The 13,145-nt window shown below is 46.1% G+C and overlaps 1 protein-coding gene across 4 annotated transcripts in view; it reads right to left on the bottom strand.

Moving 5' to 3' along the window:
• PROSER2 (proline and serine rich 2) overlaps positions 1–13,145 on the bottom strand; it is a 100,042-nt gene that overhangs the window by 23,821 nt on the left and 63,076 nt on the right. The window lies entirely within an intron of this gene.

Genomic DNA, 13,145 nt, shown 5'->3' on the forward strand with positions numbered 1-13,145 from the left:
CCGGTGTCTGTAGTCCCAGCTATCTGGGAGGCTGAGGCAGGAGAATGGCTTGAACATGGGAGGTGGAGGTTGCAGTGAGCCGAGATCGTGTCACTGTGCTCCAGCCTGGGCGACAGAGCAAGACTCCGTCTCAAAAAAAACCAAACCAAACCAGAATAAGGACTAAAAGCTAGCCACTGACTCCATTAACTAAGCTGACCTTGTGAGGGCGAGTTAGAAATCACTGCAACAGCAATCCCGGAAGCAGATGGTCAGTGGTTTTTGAATTTGGGTTGAAACAAGAACAGAGGCCAGGCGCGGTGGCTCAAGCCTATAATCCCAGCACTTTGGGAGGCCAAGGTGGGCAGATCACCAGGTCAAGAGATCGAGACCATCCTGGCCAACATGGTGAAACCCCATCTCTAAATACAAAAATTAGCTGGGTGTGGTGGCGTGTGCTTGTAGTCCCAGCTACTTGGGAGGCTGAGGCAGGAGAATTGCTTGAACCCGGGAGGTGCAGGTTGCAGTGAGCCGAGATTGTGCCACTGCACTCCAGCCTGGCGCCTGGCAACAGAGCAAGACTGTCTCAAAAAAAAAAAAAGAGAGAAAGAAAAAAGTAACAGAAAAGAAAGAGGCAATAGCTGTAGAGGAAAATGGGGTTTAAGAAAGGCATTTTGGAGTCTTTTTTGTTTTTTAAAAATAGGAGACACTTGAGCCTAGTCATGAGCTATGGGGAAAAGCAGAGAAGATAAAACTCTGGAAAGACTGGGAGTGGTGGCCCATGCCTGTAACCCCAGCGCTTGGGAGGCCTAGGTGGGAGGACTGCTTCAGGCCAGGAGTTTGAGATCAGCCTGGGCAACATAGAGACACTCCCCTACTCCACCCCAACTCTACCAAAAATAGCAAAATTAGCCAGGTGTGGTGGTGTGTGCCTGTAGTCTTGTGAGGTGTGTGAACGGCTTGAGCCCAGGAATCTGAGGCTGCAGTGAGCCATGATCGCACAACTGCACTCCAGCCTGTGTGACAGAGCTAGCCATGTCTACAAAACAGAACAAAACAACATCCTAGAGGGAAAAGTTCCTCTCTGGCCGCCCTGTTGAAAGCTGTTTCAGTGCCGGATGATATACAAAACACCTGCAACTCCCCTGCTTCCAGGGACAGGCAGGAGGAAATGCCATCAGCCTAAAAAATAACCAGTCATGAAAAACAACCAAACAGAACTTAAGAAGAAAAAAGTAATAATAAGTTAAAAACTCGACAGATGAGGTAAACAGAAGATCAAATATAGCTAGAGACAGAATGAAGGAAAGGAAAGTGACCTGAACAAACCTGTCATTTGTCTAGAATGTAGCAGAGAGAGAGGTGAAAACTAAGGAGAGGCCAAGAGGCCCAGCACAGATGGAGTCTAAGGCTTGTGTTTAACTGGAGTTTCCCAGAGGGGAGGACAGCTGAGGTGGCAGAAGTCATGTTCAAGGCCAGGCGCAGTGGCTCATGCCTGTAATCCCAGCACTTTGGGAGGCCGAAGCAGATGAATCACTTGAGGTCAGGAGTTCGAGACCAGCCTGGCCAACATGGTAAAACGCTGTCTCTACTAAAAATACAAAAATTAGCCAGACGTGGTGAGGCACGCCTGTAATTCCAGCTACTTGGGAGGCAGAGGCAGGAGGATTGCTGGAACCTGGGAGGCGGAGGTTGCGGTGAGCCGAGAATGCGCCACTGCACTCCAAGCCTGGGAGACAGAGGGAGACTCTGTCTCCAAAATGAATAATAAAATAAATAAATAATACAAGTAATGTTTAAGGAGACAATGGCTGAGTGTGTTTCCCAATATATGTATACAAATACATTTGTATTTATGTGTGTTTCTGTCTTTTTCAACCTGTCTTGGTTTCAGATGAAACAGAACTTTTAGAAATTTGCATTTTCTATGCTATTTTGCCATTGTTCTTTTTTTTTTTTGAGACGGAGTTTCACTCTTGTTACCCAGGCTGGAGTGCAATGGCGCGATCTCGGCTCACCGCAGCCTCCGCCTCCTGGGTTCAAGCAATTCTCCTGCCTCAGCCTCCCGAGTAGCTGGACAACAGGCACATGCCACCATGCCCAGCTAATTTTTGTATTTGTAGTAGAGACGGGGTTTCACCATGTTGACCAAGATGGTCTTGATCTCTTGACCTTGTGATCCACCTGCCTCGGCCTCCCAAAGTGCTGGGATTACAGGCATGAGCCACTGAGCCCAGCTGAAAGAATATTTTTATAGGCCAGGTGCGGTGGCTCATGCCTGTAATCCCAGCACTTCGGGAGGATCACCTGAGGTCAGGAGTTGGAAACCAGCCCGGCCAACATGGTGAAACCCCATCTCTATGAAAAATAAAAAAAATAAGCCAGGCATGGTGGCACACGCCTGTAGTCCCAGCTACTCAAGAGGCTGAGGCAGGAGAATCGCTTGAATTCGGGAGGTGGATATTGCAGTGAGCAGAGATTGTGGCCACTGCACTCCAGCCTGGGTAACAAAGCTAGTCCTTGTCTCAATAATAAATAAATAAATAAATTAGATAAAAATAAAAGACAGGAAACACCATACTTATCAGAAAATATTAAAAACCATTCCTGTTTTCACCACTGCTATTCCATATTGTAGGTCTTTTTTTTTTTTTATTTAAAAAAAATTTTTAATTTTGAGATAAAAGTCTCACTCTGTCACCCAGGCTGCAGTGCTGTGGCATGATCTCAGCTCACTGCAACCTCCGCTTACCAGGTTCAAGCGATTCTCTTGCCTCAGGTTACTGAGTAGCTGGGATTACAGGTGCCTACCACCACACCTGGCTAATTTTTGTATTTTTAGTAGAGATAGGGTTATGCCATGTTGGCCAGGCTGGTCTCAAACTCCCGATCTCGTGATCCGCCCACCTCAGCCTCCCAAAGTGCTGGGATTACTGACGCGAACCGCCGCACCTGGCCAATTAAAACACAGGGTGCTGGTACCAGGACAGACAGAGCAATGAAACAGGCTGGAAAGCCCAGACGCTGTTTGATATAAACAATGCAAGCATTTTTACAAGATCTGTAATATCACCAAGCTAAAGAATTTATTTTTATGTAGTTGAATTTTTCAATCTTTTTGTTTATAGTTCATGTGTTTTTGCAAATTTAGGCCTTTCCTACTCTAAGAATATAGAATATACCTATCAAATTTCTATTAGCATTGTTATGGTTTCACTTTTCATATTTAAATATCTGACCCATCTTCAATTTATGTTAGTGTAACGTATGGAGTAGAGACCTATCCCCAGCCCCCAAGCCACGAAGGTTACCCAATGGCTCAAGTGCCAAGCACTGAAGGACCCATCTTTTGCCACTATTTTGAAATACTGATGTTATTTATACTAAATGTTTATATGTTTTTGGTTCTATTTCTGAATTTCCTATTTGCTCTATTAATCTTTCTATTCATTAGGACTCAAAAAATTCAAGTTATAAGGTAAAAATTTCAATCTGTCTATATAAAAATTAAGGACACCATAGACAATATTACCTGAAAAGCTGCCAGCTGACAGAAGATATGTAATATGTCTAATACATATAAGAAATCAATAGCTAGAATATATGAAAACCTTCTAAATTGATAAGAAACTCAGAGGCCGGGCATGGTGGCTCACGCCTGTAATCCCAGCACTTTGGGAGGCTGAGGCAGGCAGATCATGAGGTCAGAAGATTGAGACCATCCTGGTCAACATGGTGAAACCCCGTCTCTACTAAAAATACAAAAATTAGCTGGGCATGGTGGCGCGTGCCTGTAGTCCCAGCTACTCAGGAGGCTGAGGCAGGAGAATTGCCTGAACCCAGGAGGCGGAGGTTGTGGTGAGCTGAGATCGCGCCATTGCACTCCAGCCTGGGTAACAAGAGTGAAACTCCGTCTCAAAAAAAAAAAAACCAAAAAACAAAAAACCCCAAACCAAAAAACCAAAACTCAGAAAAATGATGAACAAGGAATATGATTAGACGGTGTAAAAAAGCGGAAGCCAGATGATTAAGAAGTACAAAAGAGATGTTCAGTCTCCCTAGTGAACCAAAAAAGTACAAGCTAACCCTACTGAAGACATTATTTCATACCTACTGGCATGGCACAGATTAGACAAAAAATGACACATGTCAGCAAGAACGTGGGGCAACCTTTGTGAACCTGCTGGGAATGAATTCACACAACCACTCTGCAGGGCGACTGGGCAGCACTGAGAGAAAGTATGTCCTCTGCGCTACACAGCCCACTGCTCAGCCTTCACTCTAGAGCTCTCTCCTAGGAACATAGGGGAACACGTGCCAGGATGGGGTCACAGTGTTGCCTGCTGCTGAGAAGAAGAGGTGGCAGTCTGGGTTCTTCACTTACCATGAACCCTAGGAATAAGCAGAAATGTGGTAAATGCTTACAATGGAATACTGCACGTTAGTTACATCAGCTGGATGAGGCCATGCACAAACCTTCGAACCATTCAATGAAAAGTCAGAGTTAGATTCTTAGCACAATTCTATTCCTGTAAGTGTCCAACACGGCACCGCATTTTACATGCATAGCCAGGGTCTTGTGCCAGTGGTGAGTCTGGGGGCTGAGTGTTGGGGGGGGGGCATGACTTGATTGTTCTAGAACATCCAGCCACCCACCTCACTCACCGAAGGGCAACTGCGTGTTTCTTTTCTTTTAGATGGAATCCCTCTCCATCACCAGGCTGGAGTGCAGTGGCATGATCTCGGCTCACTGCAACCTCCGCCTCCCAGGTTCAAGAGATTCCCCTGTCTCAGCCTCCTGAGTAGCTGGGACTACAGGCAGATATCACCATGGACAGCTAATTTTTGCATTTTTAGTACAGATGGGGTTTCAGCATGTTGGCCAGGATGGTCTTGATCTCTTGACCTCATGATCCACTTGCCCTGGCCTCCCAAAGTGCTGGGATTGGCACCGCGCCCGGCCACCTGTGTGTTTCCTTTAGGCACTTGAGTCTGGCTGCTACCAACACAGAAAAGGAAGGTTTCCTAGAGGTTAAAGAAATGACTTATGAGATCATTTCAGCACCCTGGAGCCTCTGAAAGACCCAGTATGTCAGGAGATGATACAGGCAGGTAAGTTACAATTTAATGAGGGAAGAAAAGACAGGCATCACCCAGAACCCCAGCGCAATTCAGGAAACCTGAAGACGGCATGGATGTCACGGTAAGAGGAAAAACCCTGAAGATAAACTTTTCTACACCACAGCTCAGCTCAGAATTAAGCAGGGAACGGTGAACCTGGTCCACTTGACTGAAGAATCTAAGCTGGAACAAACAATACAAAGTTTCCCACATTCTACTAAGGTTTTGCAGCAAGTCAATGTGAGGGAAGGAAATCTTGTCTTATGAGACTTGGATTCCCGGCAGATAGCTTCAACCAAATCACAGGGTCATTACTGTCTTTGGTAGTTCTGAACATGAATGGAAAAATCACTCTCCTTAACCAAGTGATGCATGTCTGCTCAGCATGTATCTGAGCCGATCTTGCTCAGCATGTCTGTGCTACACTTTAAAAAGAGAACTGTCCCAACTCACTGCCGTTGCAAACATTTGACAAAAAAAGGTGCAGCTTGGGTATGAAGACTCAGCCCCATGTACCTGCACTGCTGCAGTCCCCCCTTACCTCGGGGTTATGTTCCAAGACGCTCAGTGGATGCTTGAAACTGCAGAGAGCACCAATCCCAGCCTGTCCGCCGGCAGTCGGGACCTGATCATTCCTTATCTTCTACCTACAAGGTAACTGAGCACTTGTCACGCAGAACAGTATGAAGTGTGACAGCAAAACTGATACAAACTTATTCTCCTTCACAGCTTCACAGAGAGAAGATGTTCTATTCTTACAGTACGTCTTAGCAACCTCAGCATTTAATGTTTTTCTTCCCTAAGTTGAGAACTTTCACCTTTCCACTTACAGGACGCGCTTGGTGGCTTCTCTTCGGCACATACAAGTTGCCGGCCAGCATCATGCCTCTTCTGCTTCAGGGCCATTATTCAGTAGAATCAAAGTGACTTGAACACTGGCCAGGCACAGTGGCTCACGCCTGTAATCCCAGCACTTTGGGAGGCCGAGGCGGGTGGATCACGAGGTCAAGAGATCGAGACCATCCTGGTCAACAAGGTGAAACCCCGTTGCTACTAAAAATACAAAAATTAGCTGGGCATGGTGGCACACACCTGCAGTCCCAGCTACTTGGGAGGCTGAGGCAGGAGAATTGCTTGAACCCAGAAGGCGGAGGTTGCGGTGAGCCGAAATTGTGCCATTGCACTCCAGCCTGGGTAACAAGAGCAAAACTCCGTCTCAAAAAAAAAAAAAAAAAAAAAAAGAAAATCATACAAAATGACTTGAACACAAGCACTGTGACAGACAGCTGATCTGAGAAGAGATGGCTACCTAGTGACGGCAGGTGGGGACGCCAAAGGGATGCGTTTCATCCCGCTACTCAGAATGGTGCACTATTTAAAACTTAAGAAGGATTCATTTCTGGAATTTTCCACTTAATATTTTTGGACCATGGTTGACTTTAAGTGACTGAAACCATGGAAAGCAAACATGGGTGAGAGGACTTCGGTGCAGGGTTATAGACCCTCCTTCCTGGTCTAGACACCCACCGTTACCCAACACTGTTAAGATACAGTCAAGACAAGCACAGTTGAGCTGGGAAAGAGGTAGAAATGACAGGATATACACTAGGGCAAGGGCCAATGAGCATACTTATATACTACAGCAGGGTCAGAGTGCACACCTGCACACTAGGGCAGGGGCGGCGTGCACACGTATACGCTAGGGCGGGGTGGCGTGCACACATATACGCTAGGGTGGGGGTGGCGTGCACACCTATACGCTAGGGCGGGACTGGTGTGTACACCTATATGCTAGGGCAGGGGGACGTGCACAGCATGAATTATGTGAAGATTTGTTCCAAAATATAAACATATCTTAGGAAATAAATCGTCTTCAAAGCTACATCCTGGCCAGGTGTGGTGGCTCACGCCTGCAATCTCAACACTTTGGGAGGCCAAGGCAGGCAGATCACCTGAGGTCAGAAGTTCGAGACCAGCCTGACTAACATGGTGAAACCCTGTCTCTACCAAAAATACAAAAATTAGCGGGGCATGGTGGTGTGCACCTGTAATCCCAACTACTTGGGAGGCTGAAATAGGAGAATCACTTGAACCTGGAAGGTAGAGGCTGCAGAGAGTGGACATCACACTACTGTACTTCAGCCTGGCCAACAGAGGGAGACTGTCTCAAAAAACCAAACAAACATAATTAGCCAGGCCTATAATCCCAGCTGCTTGAAGCTGGGAGGTGGAGGTTACAGTGAGCCGAGCTTGTGCCACTGCACTGCACCCTGGGTCATAGCACGAGACTCTGTCTCTAAACAAATAAATAAAGCTACATCCCAAAAAGTCCCCGTATGATGACCTGACCACCAAGCACTACAAAAAGCTATGTTTTCCTTAACCTTCAAGAGCGTCACGCATGAGAGCGTTTCACAGCGGGAACTCTTTCTGAATCACCCCACTCATTACCATGAGTGGGCTTCTTCATACGGGTAAGAAGTAGGTGAAAATTGAGATCAGTAAACAGGAAACAGCCACGGCTGGCCCTAATGCTAGTGGCTCTTGACAACACTTGCCCATGTGAAAAGGCGTCAATGTGTTTGTTTCATGTGACAGGCACTTGGCTTTGATTTCACTCAAACGAAGAAGAGACTCCTGCTTTTTCACAGCCTATGTGGTTGTGTGTTAATTCCCATTTTTATGTAATTGTGTATTAACAAAAATGAGTTTTACAATAAGAAATGTACTAGAAAAGTAGTAAATGATGTCAAGACTCTATTATAGTTTTTTAAAGTCAATTCATAGATTAAAAGGAAACAGTCACATATTCTTGGTTTTCTATTATTCAACTTAAGCAGGGTTTTTCAAAACAAACTCTTAGACTAAATTAACCATTTCCTTTTTTACCCTAAAAATAATGTATAGACTACTTTCATGAAAATAGGATTTTGCCTTAGTTATTGTGACACAGAGCTCTGGGCACACGCCTGGTTCCTTCTCATCGCTTACACCCAAGCCCAGCGTCCGCGTCATCCGTGTCCCTGCCGCACCAAAGCTGCAGATCCACACACAAATGCACACAGCCGACCTCAGGAAGAGGGAAGAGGAGCTGGGGCTCCAACAGCACGTTTCCCTCCTCCAAGTACATCCGTTCTCGAAAGCTCTGGTCAAAAGAAACTAGCACTCATACCACACCCACCTGTAAACTGCCAGATATTTCAATAACTAACATTGCTTTTCTTTTTTCTGAGACAGATTCTCACTCTGTCGCCCAGGCTGGAGTACAGTGGCATGATGTCAGCTCACTGCAACTTCTGCCTCCTGGTTGAATGATTCTGCCTCAGCTTCCCAAGTAGCTGGATTACAGGTGCCCACCATTATGCCTGGATAATTTTTGTATTTTTATTAGAGACGGGGTTTCACCATGTTGGCCAGGCTGGTCTCTGAACTCCTGGCCTCAGGTGATCCACCCACCTCTGCCTCCCAAAGTGATGGTATTACTAGGCGTGAGCCACCTTGCCTGGCCTCAATAACTAACATTTCAAAAATCCCAGGTTGCTCTTGACACCACAGGCCAGGCAAGGTGGCCATGTTTTCATTTTCCTAATCTGTACTGCCAAGGGGCTGGTCTATAAGAACATGAGGCTTTATAAAGTGTCTCTCTAGAATCTGGCCTAGCCTTCTCTCTTCCACCTTTCTTTTTACAAATTGAACCAGGTCTCCTATGAAAGTGCTACTTATGGCCAGGCGCAGTGGCTCACGCCTGTAATCCTAGCATTTTGGGAGACCAAGGCAGGTGGATCACAGTGTCAAGAGACAGAGACCATTCTGGCCAACATGGTGAAACCCCATCTCTAATAAAAATACAAAAACTAGCTGGGTGTGGTGGCACACACCTGTCGCGCCTGTAAGTCCCAGCAACTCAGGAGGTAGAGGGGCAGGAGAATCGCTTGAACCTGGGAGGTGGAGGTTGCAGTGAGCCAAGATCTAACCACTGCACTCCAGCGTGGCGAGAGTGAGACTTCGTCTCAAAAAAAAAAAAAAAATGGCTGGGCACAGTGGCTCATGCCTGTAATCTTAGCTCTTTGGGAGGCCCAGGTAGGCAGATCACAAGGTCAGGAGTTCGAGAGTAGCCTGGCCAACATGGTGAAACCCTGTCTCTACTAGAAATACAAAAATTAGCTGGGTGTGGTGGCAGGTGTCTGTAATCCCAGCTACTCGGATGGCTGAGGCAGAAGAATCGCTTGAACCTGGGAGGCAGAGGTTGCAGTGAGCCAAGATTGCGCCACTGCACTCCAGCCTGTGCGACAAGAGCAGGACTCTGTCTCAAAAAAAATAAAAAAGAAAGAGCCACTCACGTGGGAACCCGTTCCCGCTGCCTCCCTGCTGCCCTCCTCCCAGGCTTCAAAGCTTAGCTCAAAAACTCTACCAAACCCGGCCAGGCCTTTGGGACTCTCTCAGCATTGGCCTCTCCGGGCTCGTTCTGTGCCTGCTGCTAACATCCACCGCTTGTTCTATGTGCCATTTTTGCCACTCAGATACAATTGATCACATCAACTTTCTGCATGTTCATTATTTTCCTCAATTAGATGATAAACTCCTCGTAGGCAAAGTTCTTTTTTTAATTAATTTTTATTTTTTGGAGATGGGGTCTCACTATGTCACCCAGGCAGCCTGGACCACCTGGGCTCAAAAAATCCTCCTGCCTCAGCCTCCTGAGTTTGGACTACAGGTGTGAGCCACTGTGCCCAGCAAAGAGTTTACACACACACACACACTCATCATTTTATATAATACTTGTCACGAAATATAGACTTAATCACTATTTGTTACTTAACCAAAACTTGTATTTAAAAACTTTAATACCAGCCAGATGTGGTGGCTTACGCCAATAATCCAGCACTTTGGGAGGCTGAGGCAGGTGGATCACTTGAGGTCAGGAGTTTGAGACCAGCCTGGCCAACAAGGTGAAACCCCGTCTCTACCAAAAAATACAAAAATTAGCTGGGTGTGGTGGTGTGTGCCTGTAATCCCAGCTACTAGGGAGGCTGAGGTGGGAGAATTGCTTGAACCTGGGAGGTGGAGGTTGCCGTAAGCCAAGACCACACACCAGTGCTACACTCCACCCTGGGTGCCAGAGTGACACCGTCTCAAAAACCAAAACTCTAAAACCATTTTATTTAAAAAAAAAAAAAAAAAAAAAAAGAGAAAAGAGCACCCTAAACACAGACCTTGGATCTAATGGATCTAAAAGAAAAGCTTAAGAATGTCAGAAGAGTTTCAAACACGTTAACATCGGTGTGGCTATCATCCTTTCCCCGCCATCATCTTTACAGATCAAATCCTTCCAACTTAGGAGAAACTAATCTCATCCAGTTTATGGGGTTAAATCAGGGGAAATGGGCAGATGAGGGGAATGACTTTAAACACAGCAGGAGAAAGCATGCTTCATAAATAACATGTTAGAAAGTTGGCACCAATAAACAGATTACACACGCTAACCCAGTAACACCTCCCGATACTAACAGGTAATCCATGTCAATATGAATGTGTATGCACCTACAAGTGTAATCCATGACCAAAGTTTATCTTCAAAATGGGCCTCCACAGAGACACAGAGGTTGCAGTAAAATAGATATGAAGCTACTGCTCTAGTTTGCACTGTTTCTCAATTTCAAGGGAAAAACCTCGCAAAGAAGAGAATGCTTCCAAAAATTCTCACTAAGCAAACTAGGACGATATCCCGGCACTGAGGGTCACAGAAAGATGCAGGTGGAAGCTGCTGGGAGTGCGGCAGTTTCGTCCTGGAGTTTCTGAAGGTCAGTGCGGTCACAGTTTACCACCCTTTTCCTGTGATTCTGCTTTTTCTCCGAATTGGGATTTCCTTCACTTTCTGATATGCCTTACGTGAGACCTGAGAACCTTACACGCAGAATTTAAAAGGCTAGTAATTCTACTTCCTGGAAGAATAATAATGGTCTCACTTAGATTTTTTTGTTTTGAAAAGCTCTTTCCAAATAATGTACAAAAACAAGGTTGATTTCAAACTGTCTCTGTTGTGAATAGTTTCAGCTGTTAATAGGAGCAGTGATTTACTCCCAGCCACACATCACATGGAAGTAATTGATTCGCCCACATTCAAAGCAAACAGGTTCGTCAGGTCGCCTTACCTAGGGAGGCTGGGTTAGCAGGCCCAGAGGGAAGAAGTTTTCTACAGCCAGTTTCACCACCACCGAAAACCGTACAAAAGCCAGATTTTCCTAAAGTAAAATCTCACCTGAAAACACTCTTGACTAGACATCTGAGTGGGTCTTAACAACAAAAGGAATGACCCAGAAGGAAGCCAAGGGGGGCCATCAAGAGCAGAGTCTAGCTGGGGGCAGTGCTCGCTGAGCCGATGTTTGCAAATTGGCATCCGTCTCCGAGGTCTCAGAGAATAATAAAAATTGAATGAAGAAACGTTTCGTGAAGTCAGACGCTGCACATTTTCACTCGGCTCACTTTTGAAAAATGGACAGCTGGTATGTGTCTTACATTTCTGGATTCCTGAGCAAATTATTTAAGGACGGGAGGAAATTCTAGCTGAAGCTATTCTTCTTTTGTGAAACCAGTTTGCGTGCTGTCTTTATTTGCTTAGTAAATATTACCCAGCCCCAGTATGTGCTACGTTAGTGAGATAAATGTACTACTTCTCCTAGGAAGGGATGATTACTCCTTACTGTTTTACAGGAGTCTACAGTGCTCTCCCAACTTCATCCCCCACAAGAAACTCAAAATTCTTAGCTGAATTTTTCATCCATGCTCCCAGTGAAAAGAAAGCTGGCTTAGAGCATGTTCCTTTAGCACTGGTATTTACGACACCTGGTCAGACTGCCAGCCGTGGTCTGATTTACATATCTTATCTCAAGCTGAACCGATTTAAATCCGCACCAGGGTGGAACAAACACACAAGACCTCCTGCTGGGAATCCACTGCAGGAAACTTTTAACCTCATCTTCCACAGTCCCTTTGTGTGCCCAGTGATGGATGATGTCAGTAAGGGAAGGTGAGTAACCACCTCCTCCTCCCTGCTCCCCTACACCTCCCGGGAACCCACTAGCAAATTCCTCAAGTCAATCCAAGCCTGTGGGCACAGTCATTTCCCAGTTGTTTTTTTTTTTTGAGACGGAGTTTCACTCTTGTTACCCAGGCTGGAGTGCAATGGCGCCATCTCGGCTCACCACAACCTCTGCCTCCTGGGTTCAGGCAATTCTCCTGCCTCAGCCTCCTGAGTAGCTGGGATTACAGGCACGCGCCACCGTGCCCAGCTAATTTTTTGTATTTTTAGTAGACACAGGGTTTCACTATGTTGACCAGGATGGTCTCAATCTCTTGACCTCATGATCCACCCGCCTCGGCCTCCCAAAGTGCTCAGAGTACAGGCTTGAGCCACGATGCCCGGCCAATTTTCCAGTTTTAATACAGTGGGGAGAAACCTGGGGTTTTTAACTTTTTTTTTTTTTTTTTGAGACAGCGTTTCACTCTGTCACCCAGGCTGGAGTGTAATGGCATGATCTTGGCTCACTGCAACCTCCGCCTCCTGGGTTCAGGCAATTCTCCTGCCTCAGCCTCCTGAGTAGCTGGGACTACAGGTGTGCACCCACGCCTGGCTTATTTTTGTATTGTTCTTAGAGATGGGGTTTCACCATGTTGGTCAGGCTGGTCTCGAACTCCTGACCTTGTGATCCTCCCGCCTTGGCCTCCCAAAGTGCTGGGATTACAGGCATGAGCCACTGCGCCTGGCCTTAATACATTTTTAAGAAATGAGGACCACCAAATGTTTGCAGAAAAATCTGGATGAGTCCAACTAACAGTTCCCATGTTACTATTTTCAGAAGTCCAAGGTCTGCCTATCAACCTCTCACAGAGAAACCAGGACACCTTTACATAGCTCAAGGGGAGAGTCTGCTATGGAAAACAGAATAGCGATTTCTCAGGAGACTGAACCCAGAACTACCACTGGGCACAGCAATCTCACTATTGGGTGTCTACCCACAGTGAGATAAATCATTACATCAAAAAGA

The sequence above is a fragment of the Callithrix jacchus genome, chromosome 7 (assembly GCF_049354715.1).
Source record: "Callithrix jacchus isolate 240 chromosome 7, calJac240_pri, whole genome shotgun sequence".
NCBI classification, from domain to species: domain Eukaryota; kingdom Metazoa; phylum Chordata; class Mammalia; order Primates; family Cebidae; genus Callithrix; species Callithrix jacchus.